Consider the following 15,001-nt stretch of genomic DNA (forward strand, 5'->3'; position numbering starts at 1 on the left):
ATATATATATATATATATATATATATATATATTACCAAGCAAATGTCCCAAGTGGGGGGAGCTCTTAAAGCCGGTGCTGGCGGCGAGAGTTAGGACACACTCGCAAAATTTGCAGGAAACAAAATTTCTTATGTAAGAAATACGCCGCACACCACTCTTTGGATTACGCTGTTTATTTCATGTAGGTCTCCCACCTACGCGTTTCGGACTGCAAGAGTCCCTGTTCACGGTATCAAACATAGTCCTTTGTTTATTTTGCACTTAAATACTGTTTGAGCCATGTGGCACATTATGATGCATTATGGACACAGTAGGCAAAACTGCGTTTTTCTCTTTTTGCTAACATTTTTTAGCATCATTCACTTTTGTTGGGTTACTGATGCATCTCACTGTGCACAATATTTAGGATTTGGAGCTTAGTGCTCTTAATGTTTACACAAATATCAACGTCGGATCTGTTGATATTACATAGTTCGCTTTGTATTGTGAACTATGAATTTGTGTATCGACCTCTCAAAAATTTATTTCCAAGAGTTTCAAAATTTATGTGAATTTATGTAAATTCAGTTTCATGGCTGAGTGCCTTCTATTGTGCTCGTGTGATGCTAATCAGTTTGCCCAACAATGTGACAAATTTAAAACCAAATTCATATTTCTCAATGTATCATTTGTGCGTTATTAATTCAATTTACAAAATGCTTCAACAAACAGTTTCTATTCTCATATGTATGGTCAATTCAGTTCTTTTGGCAATGTCATATTTTGATGCTTAAGAGACTTGAGGAATGTTTATGATGTTGTTCTTTATAAGTGGACATGCATTTCCTCATCCCCATTAAGACCCATCGGGGTCTATATATATATATTCACTGAAAAAACCATAGGTTTCACACCAGTTATAGTTAGGAATTAGCATTTAAAAAACCTAATAAATTCACTGAAAAAACCATAGGTTTCACACCAGTTATAGTTAGGTGGAAATTTTACTCGCATAAAACCATTGAAATTCCCACGTTATAGTTAGTTGGACTCACTATAACTTGCGCGTGCAATGCACTGCTGATGACGTCACATATTACATCACTCATGACATAGTCAGTGACATCACTCATGACATCACTGATGACATCTCAAATGACATCACTGATGACATCATCCAGTGAATGTGTATCTTTCTGAAAAATAAATATTTTTATAAATGTATATCTAAAGGTTGATGGAAGAATAAATGGGTAAATAAATGTCTAAATGGATGTTTTTTTGTGTAAAATTGATTGGTTAACTGACTTATTAAATGTATCTTAGTGAATACATATATTAGCGAGTAATGTTTAAATATTTAAATATCTGTATCTGCGTCTCACTTTGTGTATAAGTGGCTGCATGGGTTGGTGAGTAGCTACATGAGTGTGTATATGGGTTATTAGTTGTTTTTTTGAGTATCAGTATCAGTGTCTGTATGGTTCGGTGGGGGATATTACTTAGAGCACAGATGCATGAATGACTGACTCACTATTTGTATGTATTTTGAAGACAGCATGTGTGCAAGACTGTATGGGTGGATGATTGTGTGTATGGGTGGGTTAGTGAGTATGTGTATTTATAATTGATTGTTTAAGAGAGTAAATATGTTTCAGTTTCTGTAGAAGTATGTGTAGTGGTGTGTATATAGCAGTATAATCAAGTAAATGTTTTTTTGATAGTTTATTTGCATGTGTGAATTTGTGTGTGAGTAACTATATGGATGAGTATTAGTGTGTAACAGGATGTATAGGTGTATGAGTACATATGATGAGTAAGTACATGCATGAGTGACTATATAGAACTGTTGGTGAATGAGTGGATGTGTATGTAGATGTTGGAATTACCTAATAAGTTGTTGTAATTGGTATTGGTTTCTCCTTTTTTAAGAAAATGTTCGTTTCTATTTTTGAATGTGTGTGTCAAAGGTTATTTTATGCTGATAGGAGGTCTGCCACTTTGTCACAAGGATGTTGTCATCAGTGATGTCATTTGAGATGTCATCAGTGATGTCATGAGTGATGTCACTGACTATGTCATGAGTGATGTAATATGTGACGTCATCAGCAGTGCATTGCACGCGCAAGTTATAGTGAGTCCAACTAACTATAACGTGGGAATTTCAATGGTTTTATAGTAAAATTTCCACCTAACTATAACTGGTGTGAAACCTATGGTTTTTTCAGTGAATATATATATATATATAGGCAGATTGGAGGCAGACAAACTGTTCGGGAACATCGCAGCGGCTGCTGCGGGTCCCGCTAAAAGGATCAACAGAAATGAAACGCAAAAAGAAACCAGTATCAAAACACTATACAAGGAATTGGAAAAAAATAAAAAGTTGGAGGTAACGAAATGGTGGGAACATTACTCACTTACCAAATATGCAGATGCCAAACGAATACCGAGGGGGCTAAGAATTATGCTGGCCCCCAGCTTTGAAAAACCGAATCCTCTTATGTTAAAGGAGTGGGCGATGAGCAACCTAGCTGCTTCGATGAACCTTGTACATATCTTAATTAAGTTTGCTGCCATTGACAGGGAAGAGGTTCTAAAAGTAATAGCGAGACTGGACATGGAAATCGCCAAAATTGGAGACACGGATGGGATAAAAAAATTAAAAGAAGCCATGGAGGAACGTCTTAAAAAGCACGAGGACAAGATCAAAAGTCGGAAAGTGCATAAGTTTGCTAGAGACCAAGCAGACTATGAGCAAGGTCAAATTTTTACTTTTGCTCGGAAATTCAGCGCAGCCAAGAGACAACAATATAGCGCCAAAGGAACAAGCACCACCAATTCTGCAAATACTATGGCGACTCCAAACACCAATGGAGATGAACTCCCCAGTGTTGACACTATTTCTTTAACAAGTGGCTCAAGTTTAACTTCGGAAGAGGAGGAGGAATTGGATTTTTTAGTGAAAGAAAGACTGGACACACTCAGGCCACGCCTAAAGAATCCAATACAACCCACCGCAACAAAAGAAGACGGGAGAGGAGACGCAAACGCAACCAAAAATCAGCAGCAAAAAAATAAAAAAACGCATGCGAATTGGCAGCAGAAAAAGTAAGGGATAATTCTGTGGTTAATCTATCGGATGTCACACTAACGCTGGCAGAACAACAACTGTTGTCGTTAGGACTGAACTACTGCCCTAAGCAGCCTTTTAAATATGCTGCCACTAGAATAGACTTTTTCTGTTTTATTTGCAAATTAAAATTAAAAAAGTTTTTTGCGGTTCAAAAACTTAAAGGTAGCCAGGAAACGGAAAGCGACATGACAGGCGACATGGCAGGGGCAGTGGGGGGCAACATTGGAACTTCTGCAGGGGATGTCCCACTTCTTCTGACATTTCATGATTTACAAGATGCCACAGCTTCTCAACCTTGTGGCCCTGATATCAATATGAGTACGCAAGCACGTTTAGAAAAAATTGACAAAGTGCAAAAAGGTGCGGGATTGTCCCCTTTTAAAAGTAGATCTAATTTTGTACCTCTTGCAGTGAAGGATGCTGTGGACACTTTCCATGACTGTGTCACCAATGAAATAAAACATCTACACAGATTGACCACAAGAAAAAGAACAAAATATGAGAAACAACAAAGAGACTATGATGCCCTTATGAAGAAACTAAGTAGCAATATTAATATTGTTATCAAAACATCGGACAAGGGGAGCAATATTGTTTTGTGGCTTACTAAGGACTACAATGCTGAAGCTAACCGCCAACTAAATGACCCAAATTGTTATGAGAAAACGACACATAGGAATTACGACAAGGCAAAAGATACCCTCTTGAAACTGTTAAATAAATGGCGCAGGGAGGGGTTGATTTCCTTAGAGGAACTCAAATTTATGCATAATGCCTTTCCTGTACTCCCTGTATTTTATCTCATACCTAAGATCCATAAATGTATACAGCCTACCCCGGGGAGACCCATTATCTCCGCTATCAAGAGTGCAGGCGAGCAGGTAGGGAGATATATTGACTTTTTTCTACAAGATTTAGTGAAGGCGTTGCCTAGCTACGTAAAAGACACAGAAGACTTCCTAGTGAAACTAAAAGATATGGGGTGGAAGAAGGACATGTGGCTGATTTCTATGGATGTAGAATCCTTGTATACAAGCATAGCCCACAGCGCTGGTTTAAAAGCTACTGAACATTTTTTGAATAAACGTCCAGCTGAATATTTTCAACACAACAAGGTTATCCTTAGCTTGATAGACTGGTGTCTCCATAACAATTACTTTTTGTATGGCAAGGATATATGGAGACAAGTGAGGGGAGTAGCCATGGGTTCCTGTTTCTCCCCCAGCTATGCGTGTTTACACGTTGGCTGGTGGGAGGAACAGGTCCTGAATAGGCAACACTTTTCCTGGGTTAACAGCAAAATCGTAAAATATCTACGCTACATAGATGATGTTTTCATCGTGTGGCAGGGGGATGCAGAAGAAGCGGCTGATTTTGTCCAGGAAATCAACAACAATGATTTAAATTTACACTTTACTTTTAAAATGAGTCAAAGTGAAATGGATTTCCTGGACGTAAAAGTGTTTATCAAGAATGACGCAATAGAGACTACCCTCTTCAGAAAGTCCACTGCCAGAAACACAACCTTGCATGCGACTAGCCTGCATCCCAGACACACAATTGCTAGCATACCCCTGGGGGAAACCTTACGCTTAAAACGGATATGCAGTACCCCAATCGAGTTTGACCGATGTCTAGGGCAGATGAATATCAGGCTTAAAGCCCGAGGGTACTCGGAAAAGGTCTTGAAACAAGCTTTCAAGAAGGCAGAAACGCGTTCTAGAGAAAGCTTATTGGTTTCTCATGCTTCTGACAATGAGAGCGGGGACAATATAGAGTCAACTACAGTTGGCGAAGATTGCCCCCGATTGATTACAGCATTTTGTAATGAAGACAAAAAAATCAGAAGTATAGTCAAAAGAAATTGGCCTATCCTCTTAACAGATCCTGTTTTGGGGGCATTACTTCCTGACAGTCCCTTGATCACCTTCAGTAGGGCTAAGAACATGGGGTTGGTGCTAGATGTGAGCAGCCCGGAGCTAAGACAAAAAACTCCATGGCTAAAGCCAGCCACAGGTTTCAGAAAATGCACATCTTGCAGGGCGTGCAAATTTGGAACGAATAAAACTCACTTTCAAACTGCTTTTGGGAACCACCTGGTTCCCATCTCCGGTAGTTTTAACTGCAAAACGGAATTTGCGGTATATGTCCTGACGTGCACTTGTGGCCTTAATTATATTGGCAGCACCAAACTACAAGTGCACGTCAGGATTCTGCAACACCTGAGAGCTATCTTGCATAGCGATCCGGCCTCCCCGGTGGCACGACACTTTAAGGCAAAACATAATAAAGACTTGAATTGTCTGACATATTATGTGGTAGGTGCCATCCCCAAACTACGGAGAGGGGGGGACAGAGAGCAGTTACTTAGACAACTGGAGACGAACATGATATTACAGTTTGATAGTAAATGGCCCAATGGGCTGAATAATTCCGAAGATATGTACACCCACTTATAAAGTAGCAGGTGTTGTTTATCTTTTCAGCCTTTTTGTGTAGTTGTGCATCTATTTTCTGAACAGACTATCCACTATAGATGAAATTAGCTCAGAGATAAGGCAGTCAGGTTCCCTGAGGCCTATCTATTAGGAAATTCATGATGTTTGTCTGGTCAAAAGGTGCACTATTGAAAGATCTGGTTGATACTGTACTATAGAGGCAGTCAGATTCCCTGTTGCCTCTATTCTTGTTTCTTTTCGTATATAAGTTTCTCCTGTATATATTGTACATTTCCTGCCTCCATATATGCCCACTGGGTTTATGTGGTGCTCACTTTTTTTACTCTAGATGATATGGGTGGTTTTAACATTTGTAAGAATTTTATGTTTTACAATGAAATTTTGGTATAACTCCTAGGTTTTATTGTAATTACATATTTATACATAATAGTTTTTAACCACTCGGGTACATCTTTGCTGTAGCACTTTTTTCCATTAGAAATTTTGCACTAATTGGGATAGCCATGTTTGCACAGAATCAAGTTTGTTGTTACTGCTAAAATTTTTAAAGGTATTTTAATTTGCCCTATTTATATTCCTTTTTTTTTTTTTTTTGCTTCTTTCACCTTAGAGTATTTTTGTCCCTTAAGCTAAAATCAGTGTTACTAGCTTTTCTATATTACTGAAGAAATTGTTTTATGATGTATTGCAGGAAGAAGGGAAACTAAGGATTCATCCTGGAAGATTCAAGTATCCTGTTTTACGGAACCATCATGCATTTATGCTGCTATTGTAATTATTTCTAAGTAAATCAGTGCATCTTTAGGCGAGAAATACAGGGGTATGGTCATGTCCCTGTACAAAAACCCCCGGGCGCGAGTGGTAGTTAACGCAGCCACATCAGACACACTCATACTAGAGAGAGGGACAAGGCAAGGCTGCCCCCTATCACCGGGTCTATTCCTGCTCGCCCTGGAACCACTCCTCCACATGATCAGGTCAAATGCCCGGATCACGGGGGTGCAGATAGAGGGGCAAGCTTTCAAGTTAGCGGCATACGCAGACGATATTCTGATCACCACAAACAACCCAGAACAGTCAATTGAGGCACTCGTGCAAACAATAGAGGAGTATGCACATGTCTCAGGCTATAAGCTCAATAGGGAGAAATCCGAGTGCAAACCGATGAACTGCCACACCACCAAGGATGTCCTGGGTACATCCGGCCTAGCATGGCAAACAAAACCCCTAAAATACCTAGGCCTCCTCTTCGGAAGGGACTTAAGGGCGACACTGGACCATAACGAGGAAGCGATGCTAAAAAAAATTAATTCCAAGCTAGACACATGGAGCCCCAAATTCATAAGCTGGTGGGGTAGGATCGAAACAATAAAGATGATGGTCACCCCCATGCTAAACTACTTGCTCTCCATGCTGCCTCTCACACTCACACCCGAATTCCACAAACACCTAGACAAAAGCATCAACATGTTCCTCTGGGGAGGGAAAAAACCAAGAATGAGCCTAGCGAAACTCAGACTTAGAAAAGAACAAGGCGGACTGAACCTCACAAACTACAAAGCCTTTCAGAAGGCATCCCTGGCCAAACAGGGTCTGCACTGGATTGCCCCCGCACCAGACTACACGCCGGTGTGGCTGGACCTGGAAAGGTGTCTTCTGGGTGGCGCAGACCCAATCATGGCTCTCACGGCCCACAAGCACCCAGAAGCCAGAAACGCAATAATTCACAACACAAAGATAGCGCTGTTAAGAGTAGACAGGGAAATGGCAGTGAGTATCAAAGGCACCAAATGGGAATCTCTGTGGCATAACACCAAAGTCACATACAAAGGGAAAACACTAGACAGCAAGGTATGGCGAAGCAGAGGCATCACTACGCCTTCGCAACTAGAGGCAGGGAACACCCCACTCACATACACGGCACTACAGCAGATAACCTCCCTGCCTAACAAGGAGTTCTACGAATTCCTCAAAATAAAAGCAGCTGTCACCAAAGCAGGACTAACGAAACTAACACCCACCATCATACAATACGCACAAAACTTAAACAAGACGGGCCACCAAATAGCACAAATCTACAAGCTAATCACACCACGCACCACAACCCTAAACAACAAGACGCTGGCATTCTGGGAGGAGACCATACAGAGACAGCTGAACGAAGTAGAAAGAGCCAAACTATGGACGACAGCGTCCAAAAACAAAATCACACCACAGCTAGCACAAACCAAATTTTGGCTACTTCACAGGTTGCACTGGACACCAGCGAAACTAGGGAGGGTTGGAGCCAGCGATAACAGCACATGTTGGAACTGCCAGAGTGCCACGGGAGATCTATCTCACATGCTATTCGAGTGCACCAAAGTCAAAGCTTTCTGGGGCAAGGTCTACAACGTCATAGACACAATAACGGGAAGTAAGATACAAAGAGGACTAGCCGGGGCAGCCACTGCATTCCTAGCAACAGAACTCCAGTCCAAAGAAGTACGAGACCTGGTCGATGTCCTTCTAACGGCCGCAGTGAAAACGATTCTGGGTGACTGGAAGGACACCAGCAAAGCCACTTTCAAGCGCTGGTTCAACTGGGTAACCTTCCTCAGGGGGGCAGATAACATCACCGCCAAGCAAAAGGCGGCAAATCATACAGCCAAGGAGAATATGTGGGAAGCTCTCGACGCATACCTGGAACGATAACCAACCCCCCCCCCCCCCTCTCTTTCTCTCTCTTTTCCTTTTCTCTCTCTCAGGCCCCGCCAGGCCGCAATCTTGCAAGACCAGTACAAGTATTAAGAATGTCTTTTCTATGGATATGTAAAATTTATTTTCAATAAAAATATTTTGAAATAAAAAAAAGTAAATCAGTGCATCTTTTTCTAGCATTTTATTTTTCTGTTTACATGAGGAAATTGTTGTCCTATTACAGAAAAAAAATGTATGTTAAATACCTGCCAAATGTAGAGTTTAGTTATAGTATTTCTTCTATATTTTTGGTCAGGTAGTGGCTGTAACCTTGTGCACTAGGGGGCGTGGTGTTTTATCACTAGCATTTAAAAAAGAAAAAAATCCTGTAACAACCTAACATGTGACCAAGGGCCCACGGGCCCGAAACGCATCGTGCTGTGGTTGCCTCACCTGCACATTAAAATTTAACTCGAAGCAAGATCCTGTGGTCCGTCTCTCCCTTCTTGCTTCGCCGATCGTGGGAGATTGGAAGTGGCGTTTGTGGAGTTGCTGTTGTGTAATATATATATATATATATATATATATATATATATATATATATATATCAAAGCTCCAAGGTTCCCACTCTGACATCCACTGCTGCAACCTTCATGAGGTAAAAGCTGGATCGGCGGGTGGATCCAGTTTACAGCATGCCTGTTGATTCACACCTGACGCGTTCCTTGCTCATTACACTCTTCAGAGGCGTGACTGTCATTTTGGCATAGAGGCCACACCTCCCACTTAAAAATATGAGCCCTCCAATGGGTGACTCGAATGAGTCCACGTTGAATTGTGGGTCTTGTAGTGTGTGCCTCAGTTGTGTGCCGCTGTCTGAGACATTTAAAGCCCACCAATGGGCCTCCACTCGCACATCCAGCTTGTCAATCCTCCATGGATGCCTCCACAATGAGACTCCGTGATTCGGAGCTCTGTGGCCCCAAATTTCCGGGTGCAGCATCTCCCGCAGCTGGGAGGCAGCGGAAAAATCAAAGCTCCAAGGTTCCCACCTGTAGAGACGCATTCTGACATCCACTGCAGCAACCTTCATGAGGTAAAAGCCGGATCGGCGGGCGGATACGGTTTACAGCATGCCTGTCGATTCACGCCTGACGCGTTTCATGCTCATTGCACTCTTTAGAGGCGCGACAGTCATTTGGCATAGAGGCCACACCTCCCACTTAAAAATATGAGCCCTCCAATGGATGACTCGAATGAGTCCATGTTGGATAGTGGGTCTTGCAATGTGTGCCTCAGTTGTGTGCGGCTGTCTGAGACGTTTCAAGCCCACCAATGGGCCTCCACTCGCACATCCGGCATGTCAATCCTCCACGGATGCCTCCACATTGAGACTCCTTGATTCGGAGCTCGGTGGACCAAATATATATATATATATTTATATTTACCATATTTTCCAAGGAAAAGCACTTGATCGCATTCACGGGTCTTTTGTGATCTTTTTTATTGATCTCTCATATGCCAGAACCAACACATAGTCCTGACGCGGTTCGGTCTTCCAGAAACCTTGTTCACAGGTGTATTAGCTAATACACCAGTGAACAAGGTCTCTGGACTATGTCTTGGTACTGGCATTTGAGAGATCAATGAAAAAGATCACAAAAGACCTGTGAGTGCGATCGAGTGTTTTTCCTAGGAAAATTTGGTAAATATATTTAACGGCTTGGCTCTGCCATCTTCGATATCGCACTGCCAGAGAAGCACCAAACTCTCCAGCAAAAAAGTGCATCATTTCAGCATCCTAACACACAAAGGGGCCTGATCAGTGACCTACCACATACAAAAGTATGCCTAAACCCTTTTTGCTCAGTATAATGAGACAAAATTATTCTTGAGACACAAAAAAAACCAACCATCGTGTTTCTCACCCAAGCATATTGTTCACCTAATTAAAAAGAAAATGTGGATCTATGCAACTCAATTTGTAGTGTTGCTTCATATGAGTCCTCCTGCATTATACCTGCACGGAGACTAAACAAGCATTTGCAATGCAATAGGTCTTGCATTTCTAGACTTTGAGCTATTTGCACTGTAAATATCAATAGCTTAAATTCTCGAGAATGCAAGACATATTGAAATGCAAATATTGTTTGTTTCCGAGTGCCCCATGGTGGCTTGCACTTAATAGAGGCCATGCCCCTTTCTTTAGAGGAGCGCGTCTAAAGAAAGGGACGTGGCCGCTATTAAGTACAAACGTGCATGGGGCACCCACAAAAAAATATTTGTAAAGCAATAGTTGTCGCATTTGTGAGAGTTTAACCTATTGTCATTTACAATGCCAATAGCTCAAACTCTCCAAAATGCGATACATATGGCATTCCAAAGATGCGCCCGCCATTGTCCTGGCTGCTTGGAAAGTGAAAGCGCGCATAGCACCTCATGTCTGCAGTAAGACAAAGCTCACTAAAGAAATAGTGCTTACAGACTAAATAACACAGACGGTGGAACAACAAAGTAAAAGGGCCAGTCCTCATAGAAGGTTACAAATGAAGACAAGGTGGTACTAAGGAGGGACTAACAAGCAGATTACCAAATCAGAAGCCAGCATTTACAAAGGACAAAGACACAAGCCAATGAAAAATATGGGCGGAGAGTGGACGGAGCTTCAAGTGCATAGTCTAATACATCATGCTTTGCAGTGCAGCGCATGCGCTGCCCTAAAAATTGCCAAAAGGCAATATTATGGAATTGAGGCTTGGTCCCCTCAAAACCACAGGGGATCGTTTCATTTTGTCCATTATAGTTTTCGTTCAAACCCTCAAAAGACACACAGGAGCTCCACTGTACACCTTCAGGCAATCACAGGGGAGAGAGAGCAGATCTCCAGCCTCATCCACACTGACCGGCTCACACCCCAGCGTTGGCTGTTCCCAAATTTTTTTTTAAAAGAGACGCAGCCAAAGAAGGTTTAAAGAGCCACATGAAAAGAAGCAGGGCATGAAGTGAGCTGTGAAGAGACCAGCTCTTCCAAACTCACCCACTAGCTAGACAAGAGAAAAGCAGAAGGTAACTCCACCATTTCTCAACCTCACTAACTGCTACTTGCCGATTTCAACACCAACACACAGACCATCTTCAGAAGTCTGGCTGATAGTCTACAGTAAAGACAGCATTTAAAACGACATGAAGGGCACAGTTAGTAAGTCTACCTCAGGAGGTCGATTTAATTGGGCCGCCAGACAATCCTTACCCAGAAAAGTAAACATTTGCAACATAGCCCCATAAAACTTCTTACCTGAAAGAGAGCACAAGGAAATGCACAAGCACACTAGAGGGGGGAGCAGGAAAGAAAAGAGGCTGGGGGAAATGAGAACACACACAGACATGGGAATCTGGTCTACTGAACTAAGCAAAGCGCAGGAACCCCGTTCTAGCAGAGGAAGCCGGAGAAAGGGGGTTAAAGCTGCATGTGCAGGTCAACTGGAAGGAAGGGGTTGTGTGTGGGGGGGTTAGGGGATTACAGACCACCCACCCCAAATGTTGCCCTTAGAAAAGATGAATAATGTGAGCACAGTAAACAGGGGCAGTGGGCGAGCAGCAGAAACTAGAGCACTGATAGGATGGCAGGAGATTACTAAAGGGGTGCTATGAGGAAGGGGTGCACAGGAAGGTGACCAGATTATTGGCAGAGGTAAAGGACCACAGGAAGCATTAGCTTGGAAGACAGAGGACAGAATGTTTTGAGTCCGGGGGGGATGCATGGTGCAAGGAGGCGATGGGAGGGGGCTGGCAGGGGAGAGAGAGAGAGAGGAGGCTGTATGGACCCGCATGGTGCCCCTCCACAGACCGTTTCATTGATGATCACTCACCGGGGTCTGCAGCAACATATATTGCAGCAATATATTCATTGAAAAAATCAAAGGTTACAGGGATGTTATAGTTAGGCTCAGATTTCCCTCTACAAATCCAGTGATACTCAGCAGTTATAGTCACCTGAGCTAACTATAATGTACGCTCCCACAATGCATTGCTTACGGTCTCACATATTACATCACTCATGATATGGTCAAATGACATCATTGATGACATCATCAAGTGAGTGCTAGTGTTTTCAAGAATTTATGGGTGTTAAACATATATAGTAGCCATCTACAAAAGTTAAATTAGTATAATAGGTGCACTACTACTGAGTGATACTACTTCTAACATGTAGTATTTGAGTGGTTGTGTAACTGTATCCTAGTGTATATGGGTGTGTATGTGGCGTTATAGGTGTATAAGTGGATGTGTGAGTAGCTGTGTGGGTGAGTGAGCTACTATGTGAGTGGTTGTATTGTTGAGTAAGTGGATGTCTCAGACGCTTATGGGTGAGTGAGTGGGTGTCTGAATAGCTGTATGAGTGAGTGACTCGTGTAAGTGGTTGTATCGGTGAGTGAGTGGCTGTTTGAGCGGGTGTTTGTTTAAGTGATGTGTGAATGACTGTATTGGAGAGTAGGTGTCTATGTGAATGGCTGTATGGGTAAGTGAGCACATATGTGAGTGCTTGTATGGATGTGTGTATGGGTATGTAAGTGGTTGTGTGGGTGTGAGTGCTTGTATGGGTGAATGAGTGGCTGTGTTGAAAGGCTGTATGTGTGAGTGAGTGGGTGTGTGAGCGTCTGTATGGGTGAGTGTGTGGCTATCTGAGTGACTTTACAGGTGGGTGACTGGTAGTATGAGTGGCTACATGGGTGACTGAATGGTTGTGTGAGTGGCTGTACAAGAGAGTGAATGGTTGTGTGTATGCCTCTGTGGAACAGTGAGTGGGTATGTGAGTGCTGGTATGGGTTTGCAAATGTGTATGTGAGTGGTTGTATGGGTGTGTGAGTGGGAATACAAGAGGTTGTATGGGGATGTGAGTGGGTGTGTGAGTGGTTCTGTGGATGATGTCATCAGTGATGTCATTTGAGATATCATCAGTGATATCACTGGCCATGTCATGAGTGATGTAATACATGAGGTCACAAGCAGTGCATTGCGGGGACGTACGTTATAGTTAGCTCAGGTAACTATAACTGCTGAATTTTACTAGTTTTGTATGAGGGATATCTAAGCCTAACTATAACGTCCCTTTAATCTTTTTAATTCTACTTCCAAACTACAATGTCCCTGTAACCTTTGATTGGTTATTTCCGTGAATTTCAAAGGTTTTTCAAAACCTATGTCCTAACTATAATGTCCCTGTAACATTTGACTTTTTTAAATGAATTTCTATAGTTTTTAAACTGGTAGTCACGTTTGCAGACTAGTGGAGAAAGGGGGCTGAGCCTTACACCAGCTCTCAGGAATCCACCTTTAAGGGACCTACAGGAGGTAACAGGAGGTCATCTTGACCCCCAAGGTCCTTCAGCATCGAGAGGACTGCATTCCCTAACCAGTTGGAAGGTGCGTTTGCAGAGTAGTGGAGAAAGGGGCCATGGTCTCCAAAGCCCTCACAGCAATCGCGCTCTCTGGAACTTATAGGAGGTAAGAGAAGGGGTGGTTGGCCCTTAAGGACCCTCAGGAGTCAAGAAGACTTCATCCAGGCCCAGGCCTTTTTTAAAAAGGGGAGGGGGTTGCACAGCCCCCTTTAATGGGTTGATTTCCCATCCACTGGGGCTCAGCCTTTAAAAAATATATATTTTATTAACTTAAAGGGGGGACGAGCGGCCCCCTTCCCCCGGACGATCTCGGCCCCGGGGACCTCATCCCCTGTGTCGTGGTCTCTAGTGTGGGTGTAGTATTTCAAAATATTGGGGACCGCGGGGAGAGCCTTAAGGCCCCCGCCAGCATCCCGCCTCCTGTGGGAGCCGGCATTGCTTTTACACATAAGGAGCTGCTAATGTGCTATTGTAGTAGAATACCTCTAATACAATTTTATTTGACTTTAAATGTATATATTTTCACCAGAATAAGTGAATACTTATAATTTCTGTTGTTGCAACCAAATTCTTTGATAGAACATACTTTCATCAATATTCAGTATATAAGATCATATTGTATATGCAGTCTGTCTCTCTCTCTCTATATATATATATACCCTCCGACTATTAGCAAAACTCCTAAACAACCTCAGGCGAGGGCAGGAGAAAAAACACCTTCAATGTCATCTACGGATTTTAGCACAATTCCAAGTAGTGACTCCGAGGTTGAACAGGATCCGACTGCGGCGGAGGCGGGTTTTACAAAGCGGTCGTTGGGACAGGAGGTGGAGTGCCTCCAAAACGACCGCAAGAAATCACTAAGGTCCCATGCCTCCAAACCTGGCACAAACAAAGGAACAATGCCAAGCGGAACCAACGAAGGAAGCACAACGCAGCCAAATCAAGGTGCAAAAAAGAAACCATACAGGAGATGGAATCGTCGTTGAATCCAGAAGTAAGTAGCAACATGACAATTGTAAACTTAACTAATACTCGCTTAAGTCAAAAAGAGCAGAAAATTTTGTCATTAGGGTTATCATTCTGCCCACCATGTACATTTGACTATGCCAGAACTAGAATGGACTTTTTTGAGTTCGTGAGGAAACTGAAACTCAGAAAACTATTTCTGGTTAACAAACAAAAGGCACGTAAACCTCAGGAAATCATCATGGGGGTAGATAATGGTTTATCAGTAAGGGAATATGAGTTACAATGTGACCTACAAGACCTTCTAAATGAGGGGGACTTAGACAATATCGAAGAGACAGTGAGTGCAGTAGCAACCAATTTCCCTGGCAATACATCTT

The sequence above is a fragment of the Lissotriton helveticus genome, chromosome 10 (genome assembly GCF_964261635.1).
Source record: "Lissotriton helveticus chromosome 10, aLisHel1.1, whole genome shotgun sequence".
Taxonomy (NCBI): domain Eukaryota; kingdom Metazoa; phylum Chordata; class Amphibia; order Caudata; family Salamandridae; genus Lissotriton; species Lissotriton helveticus.